Source organism: Orycteropus afer, unplaced genomic scaffold (genome assembly GCF_000298275.1).
Source record: "Orycteropus afer afer isolate SDZICR_OR568_19922 unplaced genomic scaffold, OryAfe1.0 scaffold00734, whole genome shotgun sequence".
NCBI lineage: Eukaryota > Metazoa > Chordata > Mammalia > Tubulidentata > Orycteropodidae > Orycteropus > Orycteropus afer.
The window spans coordinates 316788-335663 of NW_006922321.1; the positions used below are offsets into that span (position 1 = coordinate 316788).

Here is an 18876-nt window from a genome sequence, read left to right on the forward strand (position 1 = left end):
TCTTCCCAGTGCATTTCATTATCCCCTTGTCATGGAGCAGCACATGTCACTATTACATGTCCTTTGGATCCTTATCTTGACATATTATTCTTCTGTTTTACTACCAGTTTTAGACAGCACGATAGTGCAGATTAAACCCTTGACATCTAGTTACAGAAATACCAATGCATTCATTTAGAATACTGTCAGAATCTTTGTACCATTTCAATATCCAACTTGCTAGAGATACAGTGAAATGCAATGAAATGCAAAGCTTTTTTCAGACATAGGGAGAGCCAGGAATTTATGTATAAGAAGGAAAAGATTGTTTTCTGCCTGAGAGGTAGCAACAGAAGGTGGTTTGAGGGTTAGCCACCTTAATAGGTTTTATTTCCCAAATAGGAGAGGTATAGGGTCCCTTTCCCTTAAAGGTTTCCATTGAACTCCAAGAGGAAGATATCTAGGGAAGAGGAGTTCTTTGAATATCTCCTTCATTTAAAGATTGTGGTTGGGCAACAGACTCACCCATGATTAGTGATAGGATTAAGTTCATGGAGTTGTATGTGTATTCTAGAGGTTGATGTTGACTTTGCAGTACTATAACAATGTCTTAAGGTGAACCCATGGGGTTTAGCTTTCGATATATGGCATTCCCTCCCCCCAATCCCTCTATTGCTTTAGGCATTCTTGAGAAAGGTTGTCAAGGCATTTATCATAATTATTTTTTAAATGTCAGATTATTGGTGGCAAGCTATATCAGACCACAGAGGACACATCATCCCTCGTAATTATACCAATTTCATGGATTTGGGGAGGTAAAGGAGAAGGAAGATGTCACTAGTTTAAGTTACTATAGGTCTAGGGCACTGTATCTTTCAGCCCACACAGTACTTTTCCAGAGGGTACCCTGAGCAATGTGAGGTTTGGGGCTGTATTTGTTATTGAACATGGGGCAGAAGTAGAAATGTAGCCTTTATCCCATGATGCTGTGAAACACAGTTATATCCTGATTCTGACTAGTGCTAAACAGTCAAGGAATTGAGAGTATGTTGTCTGGAGGGAGAACAGAAAACTCAGTATGGAAGGGTTCAATGTGTCTAGGTAATGACATGCATCAGGTGTCTGACACCAGGAAGAAATGTGTTGGGACATGGGTCTGGAAAGCCATCTAAAGGTTTTGGACATCACGTTAACACTCCATTCCTTTTCCTATAGGCAAACTGTTTCTTCTCTGTGGAAAGCTATACTCTCTTCTTTGCCTGCCTGAGTTCTACTTTTTCTTTTACAAAACTCAGCTCATGCATCAATTCCTCTAGGAGTCTTCTTGTGTTCCTAGGCTTCTTTAGAAGCTTCTGGCATAGTGTGTAAGGCATTTGACTGCTAACCAGAAGGCCGGCAGTTCAAACCCATAAGCCACTTCTCAGAAAGAAGATTGGGCAATCTGCTTCCATAGAGATACTGCCTCAGATATCCAAGAAGGGGTCACTATGAGTAGGGACTGAGTTCTCTATTCAAGCATTCATTGAGCACACATCACAAAGTCCTCTAGGGGTGGAGCCATTAGCCTCTTAAAAACAAAACAAAAACCAAACTCACTGCCATCAAGTTGATTCCTTGGTTCCGACTCAGCAACTTCCATTGGGTTTCCAAGGTTGTAAATCTTTATGGAAGCAGACTGCCTCATCTTTCAGCCAAATGCCTTAACCACCAGAACTCCTTAAACTCCTTAACTGTCTCCATTCTACTTAATACAGACTGTGACACAGAGGAGGCTCCTAGAAAAGTTTGATACAGAAATGAATAGATACAAATACGAACCCATTGAATCCTTCTATCCCATGTGATAGAGAGTATTGCTCTGTCCATTGTACAGGTGAAGAAATTGAGGTGCAGAAAGCATAAATAACAAACCCAAGGCTACAAAAGTAGTAAGAGATGGAACTGGGATTCAGAACCAGACATGTAAAAGATCACATGCTTTTAATCACACAGCTCATTATGTTCCCAATTTAAGATGACTGATAATGTATCAACTGCATTGCCTGCTTAAAGCTATGAATTTTTTTTTCCCCTCAGTTACTGTTTTTTTTTTTTTTTTTTTTGTGGTTTGGGTGAGAGTTTACAGGGCAAATTCACTTACCATACAGCAATTCACATACACTTTGTCTCACGACATTGACTACAGTTTACCACAAAGCAACAGCTCCCCTCCCACTTCCTCCCGATAGTTACCTCTTCCCTGTGTCCATCCCTCCATGCACTCCTGCCTCCTGAACTATCTCCCTGTGCATACACAGCCCTTCTATTCTCCCATGATTGTTCTCTCCAAAGAGTGTATCTACTTAGAGTAAATGTTTACCTCATATGTCTGTCTTTTGTTTGACTGGAAGCCACAGGTGTGGATTCAATTCCAGACCTGAAGGGCCGCTAGGGCCCATAGTCTCAGTGGTTCCATCAGGCTATATCAGACAAAAAACTTAGTCTTTTTTTTTTTCCCAAATGATTTTGAGTTTTTTCTGCATTGTTCTCCCACTCTATCCAATATCTCCTACATAGATCCCCTTCAAGTGGTTGACAGTGGTAGCTGGGTACCGTCTAGTTCTTCTGGTCTCATAGTCATATAGGCTGAGGATCACATGGCGTACCAGTTAGTTGGACTAATTCTTCCCATGAATCTTTGGTTTTCTTCACTCTTCTTTGCTTTGGACGAGGAGAGACCCATCATTGCATCTAGATGGCTGTTTGTAAGCTTTTAAGATGCCCGTTGCTACTCGCCAAAGTAGGGTGTGGAACAATGTTTCGTGTAGTATGTTATGCCAATTGAGCTTGATGTCCCTTGCGACTATCATCCTGAGCCCATAGGTCCAATTACTTGCTCCCTTTGGGTAGCTGGCTGTGTCCAAGAAGTGACTACAACTTTGTACCTTGTCAGCTCTACTATATACCTGAGAATTCTTACAGAACATACGAAGACACTTGTAGAAACATTGTCTGCCAACCCTATACATGGTCTTGTGCATACTCCCCCCTGCATGTTGTTGTTGTTGTTGTTATGTGCCGTCAAGTCAGACCCAACTCATAGCGACCCCTCCTTAGGTTTGTGAGGCAGTATCACTACAGAAGTAGATTGCCCCATCTTCCTTCTGAGGAGTGGCTGGTGGGTTTGAACCGCCAGCCTTCTGGTTAGCAGTCAAGTGCCTTAGGCACTATGCTATCAGAGCTCCTCCCCCCTGCATAAACATACCTAATAGTTCAGCCTGTCCACCCATCTATCCACCCGTATATTCATGTTTGCCTTCACTGACAATACAGTACTGTATGATCAAAAGGGTTCATCTTTGTTGTCTGCACCTCCCATGTGATTCTCTGTCTTTCTCTTCCTCAATGCCACCATATTGGTCACTCACATTTGGTACATTGCCCTTCTCTTCACCCAAATCAATACTTGTCTCTACCTATCAAACAGTATTTCCTATCCTTCCCTTCCACTCCTGGTAACGAACAAAGAAAGTTTCCTTCCATATATAAACCTTTCCTTGACTAGAGCTATGAATTTTAAAGCCACAATGAAATAGAGAATTAGGAAATGTTGCTTTAGATAGATAAAACCTGGTATTTTAATCCCCTTAGGAGCCATACAAAGTGAAATGCTTTTGTGAATGCTTTTGTTAATTCTAAGTCATTTCCACGAGCTTTGGTGGTGTAGTGTCTAAGGCACTTGATTGCTAACCAGAAAGTTCATGATTCAAACCCACCAGCCACTCCTTGGAAGGAAGGTTGGGCAATCTACTTCCATAGTGATACTGCCTCGGAAACCCAAGGAGGGGTTGCTATGAGTTGGAGACGACTCGACGACTCGGTGGTACATAACAACAGTCAGGCTGGGTAGGAGCTCTGGTGACGTAGTGCCTAAGGCATTTGACTACTAGCCAAAAGTCTGGCGGTTCAAACCCACCAGCCACTCCTCAAAAGGAAGGTTGGACAATTTACTTCCATAGTGATACCTTCTTGGAAACCCCAAGGAGAGGTTGCTGAGTTAGATTCAATTCCATGGCAGTGAGGTTTTTTTTTTTTTTTTTGGTTTTAGTCAGGCTGGGTAAGCTGACCTGTAAATCTCTCCTGACCCAGTTTGGTCCCCAGACCCCTGCCTATAGGTTTTTCTCATTATATGTTTCTCTGCCAGTCCAGGGTGTTCAGAAATTCTGTAGTTATAGTCACACTCCCCCAGGATTTGCAGTCAGGTTTGTTCTAAATGACAGGTCCCCCTGTCACCTTCAGGACACCTGCAGTTCATCAGACAAGAGTTTCCTTGTTTGGTCAGGAAAATATAATCCTGGACACAAATCAGGCCAGAGAATCTTCAAAGCATCTCCAACCCCTGCCATCTCCCCCAATCCCCCCACCCAACCCCTGCCTTCCTTTCCTCCTCCCTCCCTTCTCTCCCTGCCTTCTTGTTCACTCTTTTACCGGTAGTAGCGTCTACTTGCTGTTTGCATATAATGAGCTTTCTGTTTTAGATTCATAGCCCTTCCTGCCACATTATTTCAGCTAAGATCTATCACAAATGACAAAATGCAACCTTAGAAAAAAACAGGAAATGAACTCAGATTTAACTGGTTTGATCACTGGAGATATACATATATATATGTATACACACACACATTCACATACACATTCATATACATTCATATATATGTATGTGTGTGTGTGTGTGTGTGTGTGTATATATATATATATATATATAAACCCATTGCTGTTGAGTTGGATCTGACTCATAGCAACCCCTCCTTGGGTTTCCAAGGCAGTATCACTACAGAAGTAGATTGCCCAACGTTCCTTCTGAGGAGTGGCTGGTGAATTTGAACTGCCTGCTTTCTGATTATATATATATATATGTTTTCTTTTTGGGATGTTGAGGGAACAAGGGAAATTGGAAATTATACACCAGTCTTGATCTGGAATATCAAATGCTATTCCCTATTAAAACTGCACGATGTGTTTCTCAGAACCAAAAAGGAAAATATATCACGGCAATTTTATTTTCCAAATTAAGTATTCTCTTTTAGATGCTACATATTGTGTATAAAAAGGATTAAAATCTCCCTGTGTATTTTGCCTTAATGAAAATGAAAGACATTTTCTGTCCTTCATCAAAGAAACACCTCTTTAGTTTGGGAAACTTTGTGTAATATTTCACTTTTACTACCTCTACAGATTTGGAAGTGGTTGCTATTGAGAGAGTTTTCTTATGGGTATTTTGTGTGTGTGTGTGTGTGTGTGTGTGTGTTTGGAATAGCGGTATACAAACAGTGGCCCTTGGGCCAAAATCCAGCCTGCCACCTGTTTTTGTTTATGAAGTTTTGTTCAAACATAGCCACACTTACTCCTTCAGGTATTATCTATGGATCCATTTTTCTACAACCTCCAAGTTGAACAATGAGACAGAGCCTGTATAGCTTGCAAAGCTGGAAATATTTACTATTTAACCCTTTTCAGAAATTGTTTACCCATCCTTATTTTAGAACATCTGAAGGGAAAGGACTTTGCCTTCCTCAGTCTCCAGACCACAGTTTGAACTAAGAAATTCTGAGACTAAGTATGCTATCTCAGTATGTGAATTCACTTGTGGCCATTGAAGCCCAGCAAGACTTGTGTTTAAATCCAGTCTCTGGCAGTGACTGCCCTGGATGGCTTTGAGAAGTTACTTAACATTTCTGAATCTCATTTCCTTCATCTGTAAAATGAAGACACCTCTCTCTTTGAAGGAGTATGATGGGATTAAAAGATATAATGTTCTAAAGTTTATAGACCGTTGTCAGGCATGTAGTTGGGCCTCAATGAATGTTATTCTTTTTTTTTTTTTTTTTCCTTTTCTATGTCCCAATTGAGGAGTGAACCACACATGAATACAAAGGGTTTTCTTTGTGAACAAATGCCCACTAGTATAGTATAAAAATTATTTGTTACTTTAACACATTTCTGTATTTTATCATGACTCTTTGAAAAAAATGAAATAAAATAAATACTTTTGTCCAGTACATATTGAGTTCTATTCAAAGGTTTTACCAAGTGTTTTTGATTCATTTTATACTATTATTTAAGTTTCGTTTTAAGTCGGATCGCCCACGGTTATGGTAATATCAACAATTTCCAACAACTCATTATAAAAAGAGCAGAGAACTGTATTTCAGAAATTGCCTTCCTGCATAGCATTTTCCCCTGCATAAAATCAATCTTTTACCTATATTCCAGGCCTCAAAGGCCAGACCTCTTGAGGATCCTCAAACTCAGGGAAATGTAGGCCAGCAGCCTTGTTGCTGAATGTGAAAATTCCATTTGAGAAGGATGCAGGCTTTCGTTAACAGCATCACAATAAACTGGAGACATAGATTGATTTTGCTAAATGTTGTGCTCCTGGTATGGAATCACTCTTCTAACCTCAGCCCCAAAGCAGCATACTCCCTTGTGTCTGTTTTGTGCAAGTTAAAAGAGAGCGTTTTCATATATGTCATGTCCACCTGTTTTGGAGAGATGCAACTAAGCCATCTAGACTGAAGAAATAAGTCTTATGTTAATAAACACTTTTTCTCCAGGCATTCATTTAAATATTATGCCACAAAAATTCAAAATATCCCCAAGAGATAGGCTGCGGTGCAGTATCATTATCCTTACTTTACAGATGAATGAAAATGAGATTAGATGAGGTAAAATAGTGGAGTTGAAAGTTACACAGTAAATACCCAGAGTTCAATAGTATCAAATGACTACCAGACCCTTTTGTTGCATGTCTGTTACCAAGTCTGATGGTTAATGTTATGTGTTAACTTGGCTAGGCTGACTCTCAGTGGTCTGGCAGATATTGGACTAATTGTTCTAACAATAAGGAATATAATGTAATCATCCTCCATTGTGTGATTTGATGTGAGCAGCCAATCAGTTGAAAACCACTCAGTTTCCTTGAGGGTGTGGTCTGCATCCAATACATATGGCACTTCTGACAAACTCACTCTCTTTCAATCCTGCATCTAATTCATCATCCTTTGACCTCTGATTCTTGAGCTGTGAGTCAGTACCTGCCATCTGGGAGCTCTGGTAGCATAGTGCCTAAGGCACTTGACTGCTAACCAGAAGGCTGGCGGTTCAAACCCACCAGCCACTCCTCAGAAGGAAGGTTGGGAAATCTATTTTCGTAGTGATACTACCTCAGAAACCCAAGGAGGGGTCACTGTGAGTTGTGTCCGACTCAACGGCACATAACAACAACAACAACCCCTGCCATCTGACCTGCAGATTTTGGTATGCATCAGATCCTTCAGCCCTATGAGCCAGCAGCCTGCTGTCTGACCTGATGATTTTGGGTTTATCAGCCCCTGCAACCATGTGAGTCAGGAGAAGCCTTCAGCCTGATATCTGACCCATGAATTTGGGACTTGCTGACCTCCACAACTGCATTAGCCATTTCCTTGAACTAAATCTCTTTCTTTCTCTCTCTTGATAGATAGATAAAGATATATTTCCCTAGTTTTGCTCCTCTAGAGAACGCAGCCTAAGACACCAGGTGTACCAGGAAATTGGCAAATAATCTAACCTTCTTTTTTTCCTCCAGCATGCTTTGTATGCGGACATCAACCGGGCTTCATTCTATTTTGCATCCACATTTTCTCTTGACCTTTGCCTAATGTTTTTACTTATGTCTCTTTCTCCTCCTTTTTTCTACTCCACCTATCCACTTTTCCCCATTTCTTCTACCTCCCCTCTCTTTATACTCTTCCCTCCTAATTCTTTCATATTACATTTTTGTAAGATGCCTTAAAGTCCTTTTGCAACAGTATATGGTGTAAATAAATATATATCAGACAGGATCATAGAAACTCAGAGTTAGGAGTAACACAGGGAGAGCAAAGATAATAATTCCTCCTATCCAAGTGCAGTGAGCAGTGTTTACTCATACTGTTTTGATATGATTAAGCTTTGGGAAACAAACAGTATTTTGCCAATTTTGTTCCATATCACAAAAACAGTGAATCAAAAAATTGAATAGAGCGAGTTTTTTGTTTTTTTTTTTTTGTATATCACACACATCTGTCCACAGTCCAAGGATATATGTTTCATATGTATATGAACTCGGTACATTTTCCTTTCTGATGAAAGCTCCCGCATTATCCACGTCTAATCCATTTTCTTTCATGGGTGCCTATATTAAGTCCTTCTTCGCTTGAAGTCATACACAAATAAACTTAGTTAATGGACACTAATAGCATAAAAATAAATCAGATAATTACCCAGTTTTGTTGTTGTTATGTGCTGTCGAGTCAGACCTGACTCATAGCGACCCCTCCCTGGGTTTCTGAGGCAGTATCACTGAGGAAGTAGATTGCCCAACCTTCCTTCTGAGGAGTGGCTGGTGGGTTTGAACTGCCAGCTTTCTGGTTAGACACTCTCTTAAAAGCTCAAGGAGCCCTGGTGGCACAGTGGTTAAGTGCCCAGCTATCAGTTGCTTCTCAGGAGAAAAGACCTGACAATCTGGTCCCATAAAATGTACCATTAGGAAATTCTGTGGGGCATTTGAGGCTGTCCTCTAGAGTTGCTAGGAGTCAGAATCAACTGAGTGGCACCCAAGAACAACAACAACATAAAAACTCAACACTTCAAACTTCTGTAGCCCCAGCATGAATGTAGTGCTGACTGAAAACTTCTAAATCAGATTTTTCAATTTGAAGTCAAGATGCCTCAGAGCAGTGTTTTTCAATCTTAGCTGTCTATTAAACCCAAAACCAAACCAAACTCACTGCTGTCAAGTCTATTCTGACACATAGCGACCCCCATTGAGTTTACAAGGCAGTAAATCTTTATGGAAGTAGATTGCCAAACCTTCTTCCGCGGAGTGACTGGTAGATTTGAGCCGGCAATCTTTTGGTTGGAAGTCAAATGCCTTCATTTAAAAAACAAAAGCCAACTGCCAACCATTCCAACTTATGGCAACCTCATGGAGCTCTGGTGGAATAGTGCCTAAGACATTTGACTGCTAATTAGAAGGCTGGTGGTTCAAACCCACCACTCCTCGGAAGGAAGATTGAGCAATCTACTTCCGTAGAGATGCTGCCTCGGAAACTCAAGGAGGCGTTGCGATGAGTCAGAAATGACTCGATGGCTGTGTGTTTGTTTTTTGGTTTATGGGGTTTTCGATAGCTGACTTCCCTTCAGTAGAACACCAGGCACTTCTACCGATGTGCCTCTGGGTAGATTTTCATCCCCACCTTTTTGGTTAACAGCTGAGCATGTTATCCATGTACCACCCAGGGACACCTAGGATCACCTAAAGGGCGTTTACATTACCCCCTAACCTACACCAGAGAATCTGATTGAATTGATCTGGAATTAGGGCCCTGTATTGATATATTTTAATAACTCTCTGGATGATTCTAATATCATCAGGATTGAGAACTACCATGCTAATTGGTCTTGAGATAATTTTAAGTCATACTAGCTTTTTATTTTTCCTCTTTAATGAACAGAAGAGAGTGAAAATATCAGTATGCACTGCAGGTAGTGATGATAAGTACTATTCCATGAAACTTTTGTTCCAATTTCATATATATTAGGGTTGGTACTGTGTCACTATTTAAAAATACTTTCATTGTGGGTTGCAATCAAAGTTTGAAAAAGTTTTAGATTTTCGTTAACAGAAAAGAGTGCTGATAGCAGCCTAGGGGAAATCAGAAAATCTCCATTTGTCCAAAGGAGAAGCCCAATTGCACTATTTTTAAATACTTGTAGGGCAAGCAGAGGTGCTGCCAAGTGATCTCTGCGCTATCAAATGTTTCTTACCTATTTATAGAAGCACTTACACATTCTCTAAGACACTGAGCCCAACTTTCCCTTCTCCTGTAGGCAGTGTCACTGTTTAAAGTTATTAAGTTGCGTTTCTTAAAAATATCTTTTAGCTCAGTCTCTTCATTTTCAAATTGGCTCACTCTAACCCTTAGTTAGGGATATTTAAGGAAGATTTAGAGTACAGGAGAAAATATAGGATCTCACGTCCTGCCCTAAAGTATTCTGAGTTCTCTGAAAATTCTTATTAATTCTGCAGAACTGGAATCTTCTAGGTTACAAGGAGAAGAGAAGTATCAGTTTTAACACTAAAAAAAAAACCCAAAAAACCAATGCCATTGAGTCAATTCCAACTTATAGCTACCCCTATTGGGTTTCCAAGGCAGTAAATCTTTACGGAAACAGATTGCCCCATCTTCCTTTCATGGAGTGGTTGGTGGGTTTGAACCACCAACCTTCTGGTTAGCAGTCAAACACCTTAGGCACTGTGCCACCAGAGGTCATTAGTGCTTAAATATTTCAAGACAGTCTTATTCACAGATGTCATCAAGCTGGTGCAGCTTCTTTTCCATCTGTTAGTAGTTCATTTGATGGTAAAGAAGAAACCCTCTTCAAGAGAGCGTTTATGTTCCCAGGTCTTATGCAAGCCACCCTCAGGGTGCTCATGGCGCTCTCCCCTTACTTTCATTTCTGGGTATGTGTGGTGCATGCGCTGAGAGGCAATTGTTTCTTTGGGTCATTTTGCAGTGCATCTTCTATGGAGCCACTGGGAGGAACAGCACCCCGGGAGAGTATAAGAAAAGGGAGGCAAGCCAGAGGAGGCAGTGGCATGGAAAGACTGGCCTTTACTTACCCACGGGATCACCAGGGAAGGGCGCTGAGGTGTTGGGCCCACTCTGCATGCAATGCCTCTTAATGTCTCTTGTACCTTGAGCAGGGGCACAGAGCTGTGGGAAGTGTTTGGTTACTGAAACCAATACACATAATAGGGAATGGATGATTTTGAAAAATGCATTAAGGAAAGGAGATATTGCTATACAAAGCAACTTAGGTATTTTCAAAAGAATATCAACTGGAAGCCCAAAGGAGAGAGACAAACACAAACAAGTGTATATCATGTAAAACATCATGAATGAAATGATGGTGTTTTCTCAAAGAACAAACCTTCACAGATAACTGTGAAGTTGAAAGGATTATGTAAAGTAACTGAAACAGGAGAGGAAATCACATTTTTGTTGTTTTTATTGAACACCTAGCACCCAGCACCTAGAAACTTCCTGGAAACAACTTGAATGGGGCAGACCATTGAGAAAGCGTGCAAAGAGGGCTCACAACACAGCAGTGTTTTGAGAAAATGAAGGCAGACATGAGATTTACAAAAAGAGGTATTGAAGTGGCAGGAAAACAGCCTCAAATATGTCACTGCATGGCAGAAGAGAGCAAGGCAGTGGCTTACCAATTCTTCAGAAATTCAAGCACAAAGCACCATAAATATCAACAAACATATGTATGTAACGTCTTCCAGAAAATATAAGAGGTGAGAGGATGAAGGACAACAGAAATTGAAGAATCAATTGAAGATATTAAAAAAAAAAAATCACTGCCGTAGAGTTGGTCCCAACTCATAGCAACTCCTCCTTGGGTTTCTGAGGCAGTATCACTACAGAAATAGATTGCCCAGTCTTACTTCCAAGAAGTGGCTGGTGGGTTTGAACCGCCAGCCTTCTGGTTAGCAGTCAAGTGCCTTAGGCACTATGCTACCAGAGCTCCCAAGTCAAACATAAAGGAGACACATACTATATGATCACCCTTACATGAAATGTCTGGAATAGGGAAATGCATAGAAACCAAAATTTATTTAGTGACTATCTGGGTTTGGAATGGGACAGTTAAGTTACTGCTTAAGAAGCACTGAGTTTCTGTGAAGGGTAAGGAAAAAGTTTTGAAGCTGATGGTGGTGATGGTTATACAACATGACCAATATCATTAATGTCACTGAAATTATATGTAAAAAAGGTTGAAATAGCAAATGTTTTGTTTTATATATATATACACACACACATATGCACATGTGTGTCCTTCTATGTGAATGTATATAGCTGTGTATGTGTATACATATATATACACACATATACATATACATATATATATATATATATATATATATACATTGTTGTTGTTGTTATGTGCCGTAGAGTCGCCCCCACTCATAGCGACCCCTCCTTGGGTTTCCGAGGCAGTATCACTACGGAAGTAGGATTGCCCAACCTTCCTTCCGAGGAGTGGCTGGTGGGTTTGAACCGCCAGCCTTCTGGTTAGCAGTCAAGTGCTTTAGCCACTATGCTACCAGAGCTCCCATATGTATATATATACATACACACACACAAATGACTCAGAGTTGGTAATGGTGGATTATGAGTCAAGGCTTGAACTTCCTGGGGACATTGAAGCAGCCAGTGAACACAATGTGCCTGATACCAAAGGAGAAGGCAAATCAGGATGCAAATTTGGTGGCAAATATAAAGAAAAACTGTAGCCAGTCATCAAAAACAAGTGTTCTCTCAAGCTAGATGCAACACTGAATGGTTTTGTTAAACCAATTTTCTACTCTGACAGAGAATGAAAAAGCTACAATAGAAAGAAAATGAATTAAATACCTAAATTCTTAAAAAGATGGCTTAAAGAAATGCCATAAGAACAATGAACAATGTCAATCTAAAGAGAATCCACAAATGAAAACCTACCTGCTTTAGGCTGTGGATAAACATTTAAGTAGGGCAAATGCAGAAGCACTGTGAGTGGATTCTCAAAGAGTTGAGGCCTAGCTATTTGAAGCTAAAGGCTGGCTCCCAGTAATAAGGGAACAGTTCTTCCAACAGAGTGGAGTATAAGAAACACAGACCCACCATTAATAACTGTGCATGAGACCAGGAAAGCCAGATGGAAGTTCTGCATAGGGACAGACTAAGGAAAGAGAGGTGAAGAAAAGTCAAAGATTTTGATCTGCAAATGATTTGCTATCTCTTATTCCTACTTAAGGAATTATAAAGTGTTCCACACTTTAAAGTCACAAAGACGGAACATTTTTGCAACAGAAAGAAAAACTTTGTGTCACAGATAAATACTAAGGTGATGCATGGACATGCTTTTGGAGAAATGAAGGTATTCCCACTTTTTATATCAAAGTCTATTTAGGAAAAATAAGAGCAAAAAATTCCTAAAGATGTGTAGGGCAAGAGCCTTAGTGTGCTGGAGGAGAAGCAAAGGTTCGGCTGGTTTCTACAGGCCTCAAACATACTCACATAAACTGATATAAACAGATGTCTTGTGCTAAATTGTATTCTGTTGCTGGAAAAACTCATCTTGAAGTGAAGTCCCTGTATTTTTCTGTTTTCTTTCTTTTAATTTGAGGTAAGCAGTCCATGACTCAGCCTAGTACATAGACCTTTTCCCATGGTTAAATTGGATTTGTCACCTCTGAGGGGAAATAATACCAACATTATTGCTCTCTGTTTATCCCTCTACCCCCCACACCAACCACTCAGCCCTCAGTCAGCATATCCATTTTGCCTCCATGCATAAAGAAAGTACAGACAACTGACAAGTGTTTACTTAGGCATTTGATGGCTTCTTTGCACACAGTCCACCTAGTGTATGTTCTGGTCCACTCTCATTTCATACTAAGCCTTTTGTGTCTTCCATTCAACCTAGGCTGAGACTTGTAAGGACTCATAACAGGTAAGAAAGCCCTCAAGTATAAGAACATAAGCAAAATCAGGCCTAGCTCCATTTGGAGGGTGAAGACCAGGATTACTTTTTTTAATTGCTCTAGGGTTTTTTTGTAATATTCTTAATAAATCCAGTCAGTTTGCTCTATTCTATGAAGTTACTGGCAGATACATCCTATCAAAAAGGGAGGTGGGCAAGGGGGTGTAATATGCTTATTTTATAAAACATGAATACTCTATAGAGGTGGTTTCCAGTTCTTTGTTTGCCTGAGGAGAGAAGTAAACCAAAGGGAGAAGGCACCACATATTGTGGAGGGTTGGGTGGTACAGGAATATGCAGAAGAAAAGTAGTGGGCAGGATTATGGCCAAAGACTGAAAGGGGTTCCCAGTTGACATTATTACATTAGATTTTCACAGTGTTTCATTATGTTGGATAGAACTCAAGTATCTTTATCTCCATTAAGTCCATGAGAAAAATAAAACTCAAGATGTCAAGTAGCTACCCTTTGAGCTCTGACTCAAAGTGCCCAAACCAAAAGCAGAATCCACATCTGCTGATACTCACTTTATGCTCCCAGATCAGCAATGAAGCTTTGAGGTGTAATATCTGTAGAAGCCTGCGAAAATTCCATGACCAACTGTTCTTACCACGGCATTTAAGGTCCTTGGTGATATGGCCACTCTTACCTTTCCAGCCTTCACTCTGTAGTTATGCCTTGTCTCATTAATTAGTTCCAGTCATGCTGAATTAATTTCATCCTCTTCTACAGCCCAGCTGCTCCTTTTTCGCTCTCAGTTGATACATTTCTTCTTCTCCTTTATAACCTCTCTGTTGTTGTTGTTATTTGCCATCGAGTCGGCCCCAATTCATAGCGACCCCTCCTTGGGTTTCCATGGCAGTATCACTACCGAAGTAGGATTGCCCCACCTTCCTTCTGAGGAGCGGCTGGTGGGTTTGAACAGCCAGCCTTCTGGTTAGCAGTCAAGTGCCTTTGGCACTATGCTACCAGAGCTCCTTATAACCTCTGTAGATTTGTGAAAGATGATCCTCCTTTGTGTTCCATAGCACTTCGTACTCTCCTTTAGTCTAACACTGTATTTTAAGGGCCTATTCTATCCCTTTCTTAAGTTTTGTGAGGGTAGTGACCTTATTTACTGTTACATCACATCACCAGTGCCTAGTACAGCTTTGGCACTCAAAATGATTGTTCAGTAAAGAAGTAAAACCAATGACATAATCATCTCAAAACTTCACTTTTGCATTCTAAATTAAAACCAAGCCTGTCTGCTACTCACAGCCTAAATTTGGTTTTGTACATTTGTCTAACCAATATTAGCCTAAATGCTTAGCACCTCCATGGAGTTGTATGCCCAAGCTCTTGACATTATAATTTTTGGAATACATCCTCAATACATAATTTTTGAGTGAATTAATCAGTATAAACATGGTTAATACATTTATTTTGTAAAGCATTTAATTTAGACAATTTCTTGCATGTAAGCTGTGGTCATACAGGAAGATAAAATGGGAACATTTTTTTGTAATTTTTTTTTGGTAAGCTGATAAAAACTTGACCAATAAGTAATATCATGATTCCCCCCACCCTACCCCACTATCATTAAGTTGATTCTATCTCATAGTGACCCAATATGATAGAGTAAATCTTTACAGAAGCAGGTATCTTTCTCTCAGCTGGTGTGTTCCAGCTGTGGACCTTTTGGTTAGCAGCTGAACACTTGACCCCTGGACAGCTAGGGCTCCTTACCATGATGTTAAACAGGGAAAATATTGAAGACGTCAGGGAATTAATTTTACTTGAATGTACCATCAGTGCCCATAGAAGCAGCAATCAAGAAATCAAATGACATATTGCATTGGGAAAATCTGCTGCAAAAGACCTCTTTAAGATGTTAAAAAAACAAACATATCACTTTGAAGACTAAGGTGTGCCTGACCTAAGCCATGGTATTTTCAGTATGCATGCAAAAGCTGGACAGTGAATAAGGAACACCAAAGAAGAATTGATGCTTTAGTATTATGCTCTTGAGAAAGAATATTAAATATACCACAGACTGCCAGAAGAATGAAGAAATGTGTCTTAGAGGAAGTACAGCCCCAATGCTTCTTAGAAGAATGGAGATGGTGAGACTTCGTCTTGTGTACTTGGGACGTATCACTAAGAGAGACCATTCCCTGGAGAAGAACATTGTATTTGGTAAAGTAGAGTGTCAGAGAAAAAGAGGAAGGTCTTCAATGAGATGGATTGACACAGTGGCTACAAGGAGCTCAAGCATAGCAACAGTTGTAAGAATAGCTCGGGACTGAGAAGTGTTTCATTCTGTTGCACATAGGGTCTCTATGAGTCAGAACCACCTCAGTAGTACCTAACAATAACAACAACAACAACAATAACAAGCTGAGAAACTAAAGGTCTTGACTGAATACAGAAACCTCATTAAAAATAGGCCCATGATTAAAACCTGATTAAAAATAGGCCCACTGAGTCCTTGAAACAAAACTGCAGAATCTGGTGTGGGTTATGGAAATCAAGATGACTTGGCTACTTTTTATAAGAAGAATATGTAACTTATGGATTCATTACATATTTTTAGTGATATCCTTAATTATCATCAGAGTCATATATATTTAGAATACTCTCAAAATTCTTTATGAACAACATATTACCACTAAGTGAGACCAGAAGTCATATTTTTCAGGTACAAAGTTAGAGTCTGAAACAGGACCTTTGTTCTTTTGACATCTAGTTTGTTGTGTTCTCTACTACCTCTTCAAGAACTCTTAATGGGTGTTTACCTTTTTACACATGTTTATTAAGTAATCACTTTAGAAACAGTAGAGTGTTATAGGTTAGTAGGCTAAGCATTCAGGCTTTGAATCCAAACAGCTTTGGTTTGAAACCCAACCCTACAACTTAACAGTTACATGATCTTGGGTAATTAACTAAACTTCTCTGTGTTGCAGTTTCCTCATCTGCACAGTGAAGTTGATGAAAATAATACAATTTATTTTACTATGTTCTTGTGAGAATTAAATGAGTTTCATACATATACAGTGACTAGCACGTGGTAAGAAATCAATAAATGTTAGATATGGTCATTACTATATGCTAGGAACTGTGCTAGGTGTTATGAACACAAACAGTGACAATGAAAGTTGTGGTTTTTGTACTCATGTCATGTGCTTGTCATTGCCTTCTTGCTATATAATACATTTTTCAGTCCTTTTCCTGCTTTGTTTTGTAAAGAGAACCTGACTCCTCAAAACCATATTTCATACACTCCTTTGCCAGTTGGCTTCCTGCTGGATTTGACCAGATTCAAATGAGAGATTCAGATGAGAGATTAAGGTTGAGAGGCGATGGCACTCTCTCTGCTTGGGCAGCTTCACTGGCAAAGGCTGTTTCTTCTCTGTTTCTCATTGCTCTCCTAACAGAGCATCCATGGTCACAGTTCCCACCGGGCAGTCCCGATTCCCAGACTCTCTATCAGCTGGTGGGTTAGTAGTAGCTTCCTACTTTGGGAGTGAGCTAATACAGAAGAAAATACAGCAAAAAGAAATGACAGATTCCCTATGTATATCATTTAGTCTTGGATCTGGCAGTACCTGAGGCTGAAATATGCATGGATTTTTAAAATAAATGAACGTATACATTTTTTCCTTTTTGCTTAATTTATTTTAATTGCATTTACTTCCCTTGTCATTGTAAGAGTCCTGGTAAAATTTGTACTAATCCCTAAGGACTGTTTGAACCGATATCACAACATAAAGAGATTGCTATTATCATTAGATTCTTACCTTTGGAATATACATAACCAATATTTTTTTGATTTGATAGGATGAAGAGTATAAAGATAAGATAAGCAAGATGAACTTGGTCTTTGTCTTTGGTAACACCATAATAACTACACCTATTCCTCACTTAACGACGTGATTAGGTTCCAAAGATCTTAAACAAATGGCACTTTGGGAGAGTGAGGGCCACACTCTGTCTTCACTGCCTATCTCTCTTGGTATGCATGTATCCAGGCCAGCCTTAACTCCCACTATGCCTATGCCTTCCCCACCACCTCAGAGGCTGCAGAGTTGGGGGGTGGGGGTGGGGGTGGGGGTGGGAGTGGTCAGGGGTTGCTTATAGTCTCCAGAGCAGAAGAAACCCATCACCTGGCCACATTCCAGGCTTCTGTGTGGAACCCTGCAATTTCCTTTCCACCTTTCTGCTCCTTGGCCCCAGAGACCTTGGAGGTAGGTGGCTCCTAGGCCTGCTGGTAGTTGAGGCCTGGCCATCTGGGTCCAGAAAAGGCTATGGAGGTAGCAGAGAGGCCTCTTTGGAAGAAGAAACTTCTGAGCCCCAGCTCCTCCTGTGGCCTCAGCTCCAGATACCTCCTCGCCTACCCCTATCTCCTGTGTGCTGCCCACCCATGGAGCATTCACCATGGCCTTCACTGTGGCCTCACAGGCTCCTCTGCCCAACCTAGGTAATACATACTGCCCAGCAGCCTCACATTCTCTCACATATCTTGCGGTCCTCCTCCCCACTGACCTCAGTTCCTCATTAATGAGCAAACTAGTCAGATGGTAGAATTTTCACTGTTGTTTTAAATCTGAAATGTCAGATAATGAGATAGTCAATAAGTAAGTAGTAGGTGTAATTACTCCCCGGCCCCCAAATGTTACTATACTTCTTCCAAAATGGTATTTTCTCTGGAGAACTGAGCGTTCTCTTAGTTGATGTGTAGCTTAAAACTAAAGGACGTCTTATCCATTTTAATACAAGGATATAAACTAAAATGCAAAGCAGGAACTTCAGGGAGAAAGTTTTCATTTATTTTCGATAAAGTAAATCCCAAGCCTCCATTTGTTCTTTATGAAACCTTCCAAAGGCAGGAGGATTTTTCAGTGCAATAAAATTAACAGTGTCACCAAGGCAGGACAATCACTCATTCTGCTATATGCTTTCTTAGCTCTCCTCTTCACCATTTGCCTATGATGATGCAATTTATCTTCTGATAATGGATGGGCCTCCTTTCCCTTTCAATCACCAGCATAAGCCAGTGAAACTTGCCCAAGAAATTTCCAAAGTTCATTTGCTTTGGTGATTTTTTTTAAATTATTCATTGTTGATCAAAGTAAATTTATTATCATGGTGCAAGTACAACTGTTTGTGTGTGTGCGCGTGTGTGTGCCTGTGTAGTGAATGTGTTTGTATGCTTTATATGTGGTGGCCTTTTAATGTTGTAATATATGGCCAGGCTACAGTTGCTATGGAGACAAAAACCAAATGTTCTGACCTTTGAAGGTAGGGAGGTGCAGTGGTA

At 40.2% G+C, this 18876-nt stretch overlaps 1 protein-coding gene across 1 annotated transcript in view; it reads left to right on the forward strand.

The window, feature by feature from the left end:
• The window catches only part of GADL1 (glutamate decarboxylase like 1), a 181975-nt gene that overhangs the window by 44658 nt on the left and 118441 nt on the right, over window positions 1–18876 (forward strand). The window lies entirely within an intron of this gene.